We start from the raw sequence: 13,997 nt of genomic DNA on the forward strand, positions 1-13,997 counted from the left end.
GTACATATGCGTTTAAGACGAAGGAGCTGAGAGTAAGGAATAGCATCCTTACACGATGGTGGATGAGAGGATTTATAATTCAGGAACGTATGTGCATCGGTAGATTTGTAGAACACACTGGTCGAGAGGCGATTATCAGAAATAGAGAGTTCAATGTCGAGAAAAGTAACATGTGTGGACGAGATTGCATAGGTAAACTTGATGGCTGGATGAAAGTTCGAAACATAATTAATAAAATCATTCAGTTCATCAAGTGAGCACGAGGTAGCGCCAACAACATCGTCGATATACCTTTTAAAAAGATGAGGTGTAGCTCCAGAGTATCGAGCGAATATCTGTTCTTCTAAATAGCCCATGAACAAGCAAGCAAAACTAGGCCCCATGCGAGTTCCCATACCAACGCCAGAGATTTGTCGGTAATAGTTGCCATTAAATGAAAAAGATGCAGTCTTAAGAACTAACTCGGCAAGTCGGATGAGGCAAGATGTAGAACAGTTAGATGGATTATCTTTTTCTAAGAAATGTTTAAGAGCATTTAAACCGTCGTCAATAGGTATAGATGTGTATAAAGAGCGAACGTCCATAGTAAATACATACTTGTGATCACCAGTGAAATAAAATTGGTTGAAAATACGGATGGCTTCACTGCTGTCCTTGATATACGTAGGCAAAGTTTGAACAATCGGCGTGAATATAGAGCCCAGAAATTGACTGATAACAACAGTAGGGCAATTGCAGGTAGAAACAATAGGGCGACCAGTTGAATTCTTCTTGTGAATCTTGGGCAACATGTAGAATTTGGAGCAAGTAGGAGCCTTGTTGACGAGAACCTTAGCGCTAGACGGTAGATCATTATCCTTGATCATATTGTGAATAGTATTAGTACCAGGTTAAGTTCATCCGACGTAGGATCATCAGGTAGTGGCAAATAAGTGTCACGATCAGAGAGTTGACGCTGTCCTTCTAGGATGTAAAAATCACGGCGCTAGACCACAGTAGCACCTCCTTTATCTGCCGGTTTAATCACACAATTGCGATTATTACGAATGTTGATTAAAGCTTTCCTTTCACCAGTAGAAAGAGTAGACACTTTGGCACGTCGTTTAAGGTCCAATTGTGAAATGTCGTGGCGACATTTATCAATATAAAAGTCAAGAGCTCTAAATTTACCTGCTGGAGGAGTCCAAACAGAGGCTCGTGGTTGAAGCTTAGAGAACTCGTCAGTATCCGATGAGGTAGAAGTCATTTGTCTGTGAAAATGGGCTTTTAGACGTAGTCTGCGGTATAAAAGCAGACAAAACAGAGGAAAAAGCACAATCACCAAAAACAATCAGTAACAGATCTCATCCCACATCCGTGGGAATGAGATAAAAACGGAGTTTAAAAAAATGTTTGTACAGCCCTTTGCATGTCTAAAAACAATTTTCTTAGTTCTACGGGCAACAGGAACAGGCAACAGAGCATCATCAATCTGACCATAGGCACTTGGCAACGAATTTTACAGGAATATATTTTAGTCTGTTGAAAATTGTGGGAGGTTTTAAGTGGAGCAACCTTTCTTCATATGTTGGTCGTGAATCAAATTGAGTTTGAAAATAATATGGAAAGCAAGATCTTGTAATGCGCCTCTGGACAGATTCAATTCGATTGATGGTGCTCTGCTGAAAAGGAAACCAAACAGGAGAGGCAAATTCAATAATTGGCATAAAGCTCCTTTCACATCTATTCAGGTTCAGGTTCCGTTTCCAGTTTCGGTGCCGGTTAAGAAATCGGACTTCTATTCTTATAACGCTGAAGACGTATTCTATTCACATCTGCTCCGATCCGGTATCCTGTGGCCGGGTCCGGCATCCGGCAACCGGAACGAGTCGGTCCTGGAGCGATTTTTTTCGACCGGAAACCTTTTAAGACTACTGAACCAATCAGAATTCTTCACACACCATAGTCAACCATTATCTATCGCATCAGGTATTCATATTATTTGTTCAAAACATGGAAGGAACCAAAATCTAGACTATTTATGTAGGTTACTAAGGCAGAGGTCAACGAACTCGCCATCGGTAGACCTAGGCTTCCGTACCGTGCACATGTCAGGCCTAAATGTAAGCTGTTTTGTATTTTTGAACTATAATAAATTCTACTTATATAGAATATGATACTAAAAATTATAGTAACTAACGAATAATAGTACGAAAAAATGTAATTAAAAGAAGTTTTTCAAAACATAAACAATACGACACAACTCGCGACGCAAATTCCTTCTAACGCGTGACGTCAGCGTGATGCCAGACGGGAACGGAAAACGCAGTAGATTTGAACAGAATCGACAAAAACCGGACGAGGAACCGGAACTGAAAACGGAATTGAACTGGAACCTGAATAGATGTGAAAGGCGCTTAATAATAGACTTAATTAGGGAAACAGTTTTATCATTGCAACGGACACACCTCTTAATGAATCCAACAAGTTTATTACATTTGCTAGTAGTTCGATGTGTTTATTCCATTTTATATCAGATGCCATAAAGACTCCTAAATACCTATAGTCCGAAACCAGTTCAAGTACATTGTCATTTATCGTATATTGAAAAATACTGTGTTCTTCGGATCTAGTAACCGTCATTACCTTACATACTGTGGTTTATAGTGACATGTTATTAGTATTACCCCACTGTGTTATAGCCATTAGATCCTCTTGAAGTCTTAACGAGTCATCTTGTGTTTTAATAATCCAAAGGAGGACCGAATCATCTGCATAAAGTGCAATATTCGATTTAACAACAGAAGGAAGCTTATAAAGATTATAAAGGATGGGCCCCAAAATGGAAGCCTGTGCGACCCCCGATAAAACATCTTTCCAAGTGGAAAGTAAACCTTTTAACACAGCTTGACTTCGATTGATCAGAAATTATTGTAACCAGTTGAGTAGTAGTTTACCAGTAAAACCATATTTCTGCAATTTTTAAAAAAGAATGACAAACCCTGTCAAATGCTATTGACCAGTACAAAAACACGACATCAATCCTATGAGGTTTGTGTACATCTAAGGCTTTTGCCCATTGATGATAAACTGTGGCAAGCTGTGTTACACAATATTTCTTGTTACAAAAATCATGCTGTGAAGAAGGCATTAGTCCCAATTTATCGCATTCAAAATAGCGTATTTGGCTAAAATCGGATTTAACGCGTTCGTTGCCACACCCATACCTAATTGCCTTTCTAGGTGAGGTGAGAACATAGATGACTGGAAACGACTCTGTGATGATACGCCCTATGGCGCTTCATACGAGTGTTGCTACGCTCGCCTTGTAATTCGACAAGGATTTGTGGTTAACAATTTGCATTAAAGCCCCATTCCCGGCAAAATTTCACTAAAAACTGACTTTTTTTAGAAAATATTCATTTGCATTACTCTAATTATTACAAATCATGGAAAAATATTGGCATGAATTTTAGTTTACGCAAAAGAATAAAAAAAAAAAGAGAAATACAGACTATTTCTCATAAAATATTACCATTTTCTGGACGAATTCATCGTTACTAGGCAAATTCAGAGGTTGTAGATCGCATCCACTGGAATACTTTCGCTTTTATGTATACTTTATACAGTCAATAAAGTGCGCCCTCTCTAATGACTGTCTCTTATACACATCTAGATGTGTATAAGAGACAGGAGATACATAATTTTTACACTATTAATAATAATAAAAATAAATAATAATAATTTTAATTGCATTAAGTAGCGTATATAGTGTTGTTCGCATCAGAGAGCCCTCTAGGCCTAGGCACTTCAATTCAACTATGGTGAAAACTACCCCTCTCAGACACCAGCTCAGTATTTTTTTATTCTACAGTAGGTTTTGGGGCCAGGATTTACAAAGTTTAATTGACTTAACTACAATCTCTTAAATATGGTTGAAAATTAGGAATGTCTAAATTCAGTTAAACTAGCAATTCCGTATTATATTTATAAATCTTTATAACATTATACAAAAATTAGATTTTTCTTAAAAATTGAAATTTTGCCGGGAATGGGGCTTTAAATATTACGTTGTTCAACAAGCCCGATAGATTCGTACTGTGCATTATCACATGACATAACAACAAGAACAACATTACATGGTGGCAGCGGTCAATTGGACAAACACAGCGTCGTGAAGTTAAGTCAGGTCAGTACCGTATCGTAGCCGAACTTCCCTAGACTAGACTACACAGCGTGTAGTGAATACTAACCTACACAGAGCCATATATATAAAGAGTTGCGACATTGCGCTCCTTGGTTTACGAAAGTCACGTGGTACACACCGTCCATTTTGTTTCATAATCTTCCCGATGAACACATGCAAAGTATATGTGTTACATACATTGCATATTAATTTCACACACTTAATTGGGTTTACAATTATATTTTATAATTAACATCACTTAGTATGGACAGCGTATAAGAATTCATATATAATCGAATATTTGCGCGCGTGCGTGTTCGCGTAAATTCCGTGCTCGCGTAAATGATTGAAATCAAAATTAGAATTGTTTTCAATTATCGTTAATTCGTCACATTTTAATCAATGAAGACCCGACCTATTTTATTTAATGGTAATCTTTTCTTTGGTTTAAATTATTTTTAATTTCTGACGATTTTTGTTGTTCGCAAAACAATATTAAAAAATGGTTCTTCTTAATTTCAAATCTTTGTACAGCCTGTATAAATACGAATGACAATGAAAATAAAGGTTATGTTTAATAATCTTAAAAATGTTTTGCTGTTTCTATTGCATACTATTATATAATTATTATAACTTTATTTTGGAAACGACGCTTTTAAAACAGCGGACACGCTCTTGCAGTGTGTTTATAAAAGTAACATACTGTACAGCAGCCATAATACAATATTAAAATAGAGGCGAGACTTTTAATACAATAAAATGTAAGTTACATAATTACACAAGTTGAATATATCACAGATCCTGTATATCATTTAACACTTACAATTTATAACATTTACAGCAAAGCACAATTTATATATTGCGGCCAACTGACCTATACTATTTTAATACTTATAAATAATAATAATCAAATTAATAACATAAGATTTGTATAGGGCTCGCTCATATTCTAATTTAAAGAACAACAATCTATATACCCTATATACGGATTTTATTTGAATTTTGATATACATATTTAATTAATTTTTGCTGGTCTTACATATCATTTATTTGCAAAAATAACAGGAGCTACTTAAGGGTCTGTATGGCAGGATTGCCTAATTGAAGAATGCTTGCCATCGAATGACTCTCTCGGTCTATCGGCGAGGATTAAATAACTGCTCAAAAATAGTAAATTATTACAGTATTTATAATATGAAATTGGATATAAAGTAGTGAAATCATTTTTAAAAATCTATAAAAATAGTTACATAAAATGCGACTGCTAAAAAGATTAAATAATCAATTGTATACCCCTATAATAGTACTGATTCTGAAGTATAAACGTTTAGAAATGCTCGGAAACAAATTACAAGTACTTCAGACACAGTTACTAACCTACAAATTTACAATTAAACATTTTTATGAGAAAAAATCCCTGTCACGTTCTTCAAAAATTCAAGGTTTTCCTCTCTTGAAAATTATTATAATGAATAAATGAACCCAAAGAGAAAAGGGAGGTTCGGGTTCTTCCCAGGAAAATGTTGATTTCTAAATGGTGGAAAATGAGCTTTCCCGACTTCTGAAGTATCTTTTTAATGACTTTAATTTTAAGTTCTTCAAAATCCAAGGTTTTCCTCCTGAAAACGGTTAGGTAATTTTTTCCCATTGTTATTTACAGTACCGGTAGGCCTAAATAGGCCTTATGTGTGTATACATACATGAAAAAAGATTGAGTAGTTGCATACGTATTTTTTCCATGAATCGATAAATCCCAGAAAGGGGGAAAATTTTGATTCCTAGAAGGTGGGAAATGAGTTTTCTCGACTTCTGAGGTGTCTTTTAATCACTTTTAAGTTCTTAAAAAATTCAAGGTTTTCCCCTCTTGAAAATTATTATAATGAATAAATGAACCCAGATAGAAAAGGGAGGTTCGGGTTCTTCACAGGAAAATGTTAATTTCTAAATGGTGGAAATGAGCTTTCCCGACTTCTGAAGTATCTTTTAATGACTTTAATTTTTATTTCTTCAAAATCCAAGATTTTTCCTCTTGAAAACGGTCAAATTTTTTTTTCTATTGTTATCTACAGTAAATAGGCCTTATGTGTGTATACATACATAAACAAAATTGAGTAGTTGCATACGTATTATTTTTCATCATTCCTGATGATGACATAATTAATGTCGAAATATTGAATCCCGACACGCTATGGCGTGTATTTCGATAATTGGAGTACGGTATGTATTATACTATCTTATGTGAGATTAATCAGTGGATCTTTCGGTTATTATTTTCCATAAAGCAATAAATCCCAAAAAGAAATTTTTATTCCTATATGGCGGGAAATGAGCTTTCCTGACTTCTGAGATGTCTTTTTACCTTCAAAACTCAAGGTTTTTCTCTTTTGAAAACAATTCCATGAATCAATGAACCACAAAGAAAAAAAGGGAATTCTCCCAGGAAAGAATGTTGATATAAAATGGCGGGAAATGAGAAAATCCTTACTTCTGAAGTGCCTTTTAATGACTTTTTATGTTCTCAAAATTCAAGGTTTCCGCTCTTGAAAAAACGGTCAGGTAAATTTTTCTCATTCGTATTATAGTAAATATGCTTTATGTGCGTAAACATACATAAAAATTGAGTAATTGCATATGTAGTCTTTTGACATGAATCGATAAATCCTCAAAAGAAAGGGGGTCCTGTGGTTCTTCCCCGGGAAATTTTGATTTCTAGATGTCCGGAAATGAGCTTTCCTGACTTCTGAAATGTCTTTTAAATGACTTTTTAAGTTCTTCAAAATTCAAGGTTTTCCCCCTCTTTTAAATGGTCAGGTAAATTTTTCTCATTTTTTATTTTATGTGTCACACATACATAAACAAATGAGTAGTTGCATGCGTAATCTTTTTTCCATGAATCGATAAATCCCAAAAAAGAAAGGGTGGTCCAGGGGTTCTCCCCCGGAAAATGTTGATTCCTAGATGGCGGGAAATGAGCTTTCTCGACATTTGAAGTGTGTTTTAATGACTTTTATGTTCTTCAAAATTCTAATTTTCTCATTGTAACAAAAAAAAAAAAAAAAAATCAGCTCACGGGTCCTGTAGGAATTCTTTTTTTCTTCTTTTTTTTTGTTGCCAAAGGGAGGGGTCAGGACCCATGACCTCCCTCCCCAGATCCGCCAATGTGAATTGCGAGAAAATGTAACTCGGTCGGAGAACTGGATAAAAATTCTCTTTCCTATCCTTCTTGTCCTTCCTCTTACTTTTCTTGCATTTCTTTCCGATCATACAAAAATCTCCAGACATTATATATTTTTTGCCAAAAAGTGGGAGGCCCCCCCCCCTTCCCGATTCCGCCGGCCATGCAGCACTGCCGGTGAAATATTGCCACACCTATTATATTGATATATTTCTAACATCATGGAGGTATTAAACAGACCTCCATGTATCAATTAGTTTGACGCAAGTAAGTAACCGGCTATGGAAAAAAAAAACAAAATTAAGAATCAAAGTTTTTAATTGTCATTTTAAAATTTTCTGTATGATAGGAAGAAAAAAAAAAATTTTAATATTATTCCAAAAATTCCAAGATTTAATGAAAAGTTAACAAAAAATCCAAAGTTCCCAATAAGTCAGGAAGCATTGTATTTTACTTCAATTATTTAGCCAAGTCTGATTTTTCACTTTTATTTGTTCAATGACACCGCAAGGAACAATTTTCAGCTTATTGTCCAATTTGTAGATGCGTTTTTCACTCGTTGGGGGCGCTTTAAAAAAAACGGCGGTTTGTGATATTGGTGCTTATATCTCGACAATCACTGATAGTAAAAGCTTCTAAATGGTCTCAAAATGTTCACAATGTATATATTACTATTTGCGCTAATAGAACATTTTGCTGAAAAATGGCCGGAAATGCCATTTCTGGCGATTTGACCTTTGACCTTGTATGCTCATATCTCTGTAAATACTAGTCGTACAGACTTGAAATTAATTACAAATTGTTCGCAATATATTTATATTTACTTTAATGAACATGTTTGTTCAGAAATGCCAGGGAACGTCATATTTGACCTTTGATGCAAAATGCCTTCCGGTTAGGGTATATCCTTTACTTAGATAATGTATTTTGGTCATAAAAGTGTTATAACATTTATATTAATAATTTCTTCGGTAGGAAATATTGATTAAAAGTTATAAAAGTAGTATGACCAAAAATCTTATGATCAGGTTGCCATTTACCAATCCAGTCAATAAAGTTCCTCAATGTCATCTACTAGTTCTGTTGTAAAGTCCTTTGTATTTTCACATCTATCACCACATTCACATGCATCAGTACAGAGAAAATTGTTCTTCTTACACCCACAAAGATTGGTTGAGCATGAACCATTGCAAGTACATTTATGCATTTCTAGAAGAGCCTCTGGTTCTGGTGGATTTTTGCAGAACACGGGCTTTAAATTACCATCTTCTAGTTTCCATGAGTGTCCTGTTGCTGATGGAATAGACGGATTTGGTTTACATGACGACTTCCATACCAGGGCCATATAGTATGCCCTATCCACGTGTGGTCTAAGAGTTCCCATGGTTGGAGGTAATTGCTGTCCTTCTTTACCTTTCTGTGCAAATAACATCCATCTCAGGTCTTTCACATTATCTGCCTTAATCTTATGGTGCTGTAAAGAAGGCACACATACCTTTCCATTTGCCTGAATATCCAATCTGGTATTTCACAGCTCAGTCCATATACAGCAAATGCATCTAGTATTTCGTCGTCACATCGCATAAGCGCTTTGAAATGTGTTGATACTCCTTTTCCAGCAAATGTCCCGGTGTTATCTGTACCTTTGAATGCGTACCATCCAATCAATGCTGCTGATATTTGTTTTCCAAGTTTGTAATAGCATTCCCAGATAGATATCCTTTCACCTCGTTTCCTACAAAAGGTTGTCATTGGAGGAAGCATAGGATAGCTTCTCGTCAAAAGAATAAATACATCTGTATCCACGTAAAAATATGTCAACAATGGCGTTCTGGTTTTTCTTCATACAATCAACGGTATTTAGCAAAACCATTTGGTCATCTTCCTCTAAATTAAGATGTCTTGATTTCATCTCTGGCATCGTGGTAATTTCTGACAAATCGCAATTAGCATTTATGGTAGTGTGATACATTACTAGAACTCTCTTAGTGTTGAAATGATTAAGTAACTTCTCTGATAGCTATTTTGTCAGTTCAGCTTTGGGCTTTGCCACAACCAACAATCTAGATAGCAGCTTCCTCTCTTGTTTTATAGAAACTAATTGACCTTTAATTTTAGTTTTTGCCACTGCTCCGACATCCTTGAAGTAGGAGAAGTTGTTTTTCTTTTGAGGGTCCCAAAAGTGTACAGTTTTTTCAAACATTCGTGTTGACACAAATTTATCAAGTGCATCTTTTCCTAATTTGTCGCGATTTGCAATTGTTTGATCCACTTCATTTGAAGTTACAACAAATGTCACTAGATTGAATATGTCCGTTAGTTGAAATGGATTACCTTCCTTGGCAAGGACATCAACAAGTTTGGCAGCATTTTCCATCATCTTTAAACTTTTGTTTCCTTTCAACTCATGATGAAGTGAAGATGGTTGCCTGCATTTAATACCAGAATACTCTTTGAACTCACTGACAACTTTGCTTAATGAAGGAGCTATGATAAAATATTTCTCAAGAGCATGTTTATTGCCTGTTATACCAACGAAACCACCTTTTACTTTCATTTTTTATGCTTTTGTTCAATTGCATGGTCAGGGTCTATCGATGTAAATGGCACAGCATGTTTGGTAATAACAACATTTCCTTCATTAAGGAAGTTCACGTTTCAGCATCAGTTTTCTGCATTTCAAGCATGTCTGCAACATACAGTGGTCCCCATCGGCCATAATTTTACTGATCATGGACATGAAAGTAAGGTAGTAACTCCTCTAGTTTTCTCAAATGTAATGTCCAGTCTGCTTTTCGTGTTCCTCCAATAAACATCAGTAGTACTTGGACTTGATTCATATAGTTGATAAGGAACTTTTGGATACCTTTTCCATGTTTCTCCCATTCAGTGATACGTCTGAATACGTTATTGTCTTTCGTAGATAATTGTTTGTGCATTTCATAGATATGATCCTGAAATGTTTTAGTGGATTTTGTCCCTGTTGCCGCATTGTGATATGACTCAAAAGAATTCATAACTCTCTGAACTTCGTATGTTATTTCTTCTCTTTCAGTTTCGTTGAACACTGCCTGCATTAACAAATGGTGCAATGCACTAAGGGGCTCCTCCACGCTAGCCAGATATGTAGGCCTAGGTCTAGGCTCGGAACTAGTCATATTGGTAATTAAATGACTATCTAAATTATATTTATATCACCGTAGGTACATTATTGAACAAAGTCCATTTATACTAGTAATTATCATTATTATTTGCCAATAAAAGTGGTATTCGAAGTACAAACACTTACCATGAGAAAATGTCCTGTATTCTAGTCTGCATGTACTTTCAGCCAATCACAAACCTGTATTTTGTATGTGGACAATGAGTGGTCTTAATTTATTTCAAAACTTAGTATTACCATTGGATCTGATATAAAACAATATAACCATTGGACCTCCGATAAATTGTACAGAAATGTAGTATTTATTTAAAATTGAAACAGTATCTATCAGTTATAGAATATACAAACGCAAACTTATTATTTTCAAAGGTCAAATATGACGTTTCCTGGCATTTCTGAACAAACATGTTCATTAAAGTAAATATAATTATACATATTGCGAACAATTTGAAATTAATTTCAAGTCTGTACGACTATTATTTACAGAGATATGAGCATACAAGTTCAAAGGTCAAATCGCCAGAAATGGCATTTCCGGCCATTTTCAGCAAAATGTTCTATTAACGCAAATAGTAATATATATTGTTACCAGTGTCAGTTTCATCATTATAATTATTTACACATCTTAAAGTTCAATGTCCAAGAAGTGAAAGTGAGTTTTGTGGTGCTTTAATCATCGTGGTTAGTAATTGTGATTGAAGAGATGGGGATGTGTAAGACAGTAGGTAAACTTTGCTAGTTTCTGAGAAAGGGAGTAAAACCATGAAAAGGGGTGAATGACTTAGGACTTGTTAAATAACGATGTTTGAGAGATGATGGGTGAGTTGTCGAGATGTGATCAATAGAGAAAGACAATTCGTGGGACAGCCTGTGTGGAGCATGATGGTGTTGGACTTTGAACAATTTTTGCTTTGAACATTTTTACTTTCACACAACCTGACTTGAACAATTCTAGTTTGGAACTGAAGATTTAATTTGAGCGACAGTAGCTAAACCAGAGCAAGTATTATCATGTATTTTGTACCGAATTATTTTATTTATATTATTCGTATTTATATAATAAACATTTAGTTAGTTTAAATTTGTAAAACTGTTGTCGGTCTCACACTTTCTGTTATCTCATCTTCACATGTCGTAACAGAAAATGTGGGGTCATCCGGGAACCAACTAAATTAAGATTTCATATTTTCTTTACTTTGATAAAATTTTGATTTTTAGAGTTTCCCAATTTCTTTTGAATTTTTTTTTAACTTTGTATTTTGTGAAACCAACAACAGTTAAAATGGTTTTCGAACCTGAAAAATTATACTATTATCAAAAATATTCTCATCAACAAAAAAATTTACCAAAATGTTCTTAATCTCCTGTTTTCTCATAGAAGATTGTATTTCACTCACATTACAATATTTTGCTAGCTCTAGTAAGTCATCCTTTTTCAAACTATTAAACACCTCCTGGTTAGGCTCAGCAATAAACGTTGAAACTACTAGTTCTAATATTGAGTTGAAATTAAGAGAAATTGAACTCCAAAATAAAAAAGAAATAGAAATGCAAAAATTAGAAATGCAAAAAGAGAGAGAGGAAAGAGAGATGCAGTAGCAAAAAGAGAGAGAGGAAAGAGAGATGCAAAGAGAGAGAGAGGAGAGAGAGTTTCAATTAAAAATGCGCGAAATTGAATTAGCTAATGCAGTACAGGTAAGTAAAACTTTTTCTAATCCAAGTCATAATTTTGACGTGACCAAACATATCCGGCTTGTTCCTCCTTTCCAGGAAAAAGAAGTTGATAAATTTTTCTTACACTTCGAGAAAATTGCCAGTATTTTAAAATGGCCAAAAGAAAACTGGACTTTACTTCTACAGAGTGTATTAATAGGTAAAGCTAGGGAAACTTACACCCAGTTATCCATAGAACAGAGTTCATGTTATGATCTAGTTAAAGAGGTCATTCTAAAGGCATATGAACTAGTCCCCGAAGCCTATCTTATACACATCTTTTGGTAATAACAACATTTCCTTCATTAAGGAAATTCACGTTTCAGCATCTATTTGATAGGTGGTGTGTGTCCAAGAAAATTGAAAAGGATTACGATAACCTCAAACAACTAATTCTCATAGAAGAATTTAAAAGATGCATAAGTTCCGAAACAAAAACTTACTTGGACGAACAAAAAGCGGAAACTTTAGACGATGCTGCTAGATTAGCAGATGACTATGCTTTAACTTATAAAACGTCATTCATACAAAGACCATCAAATTCACACACGCCTCCCTTTAAGAAATTGCCCCATGCTAGTAACTCTTATAGACCAACAAATAACTATAATGCTCCCAAACACCAAGCTCCAAATCACCGAAATGATCAAAGATCTTTATCCGCTCCCACTTGTAGTTATTGTAAGAAGAAAGGTCACCTTATATCCGAATGCTTTACTTTAAGACGAAAGCAACAAACAGAGGGAATTAAGCCAACTGCTCTAACCTCTTCAAAATTTAAATCTTAGCCAACTGAGTATATTGAAACATATAAGGCCCCACAAACCCAGCTCGATTCTGTTATGAAGGATTATGAGCCATTCATTTCAGACGGTTATATATCACTATTAGGTGATTCTAACAATCTCTCCCCCATTAAAATATTAAGAGACACAGGAGCTTCTCAATCCCTATTACTAGAAGATACCTTGCCTTTTTCTGAGAAGTCTTCTTCTGATTCTAGTGCTCTTATTCAGGGAGTAGAGTGCGGTTTTATTTCAGTTCCACTTCATAATATCTATCTGTCTTCAGACTTAGTTTCCGGAGCTGTAACTGTAGGTATAAGACCTACTTTGCCCATTAAGGGTATTCCCTTGTTGTTAGGCAACGATTTAGCTGGAAAGAAAGTTATAAGTAATCCCCATGTGACTACCAAGCCTTGTCTGGACCAATCACCAGATCCAATTGAAAAGGAATTCCCTGACCTTTACCCTGCTTGTGTAGTTACCAGGGCTATGGCGAATAAAGCCACTAAGAATGATCTTAATCTTGACCCAGAGTCAATAATAGATTTGTCTGAAACCTTTATAGGTCAGCTTGATAGTACTAGTAGTACTGAGATTAATAAATCTCTTGATTATAGCCTGCCTGAAAATCAGGTAGAGCATGGTGAAAATATTAATCGCCATTTATCAGATCATTCTTCTAATTTTGATTTAAATGACAAAAGTCATCAAATATCCAAGTCACAGCTTATTGATGAACAGCAAAGAGATCCTGAAATCTCTCGCTTATTTGACAGGGCTGTTAGTGAAGATGAAGCTTCACATAACCCTATTTGTTATTTTATTAAACATGGAATATTAATGAGAAAATGGAGACCAGTTGACGTCGCAGCTGATGACGAATGGACTGTTAATTATCAAATAGTGGTTCCACCACTATACCGTCCAGAAATACTTAGTATGGCCCATGAAACGTCTTTATCTGGACACTTAGGTGTTAGTAAAACCTATCACAAA

Source organism: Anneissia japonica, unplaced genomic scaffold (assembly GCF_011630105.1).
Source record: "Anneissia japonica isolate Jap-2015-1 unplaced genomic scaffold, ASM1163010v1 scaffold699_len907043_cov185, whole genome shotgun sequence".
NCBI lineage: Eukaryota > Metazoa > Echinodermata > Crinoidea > Comatulida > Comatulidae > Anneissia > Anneissia japonica.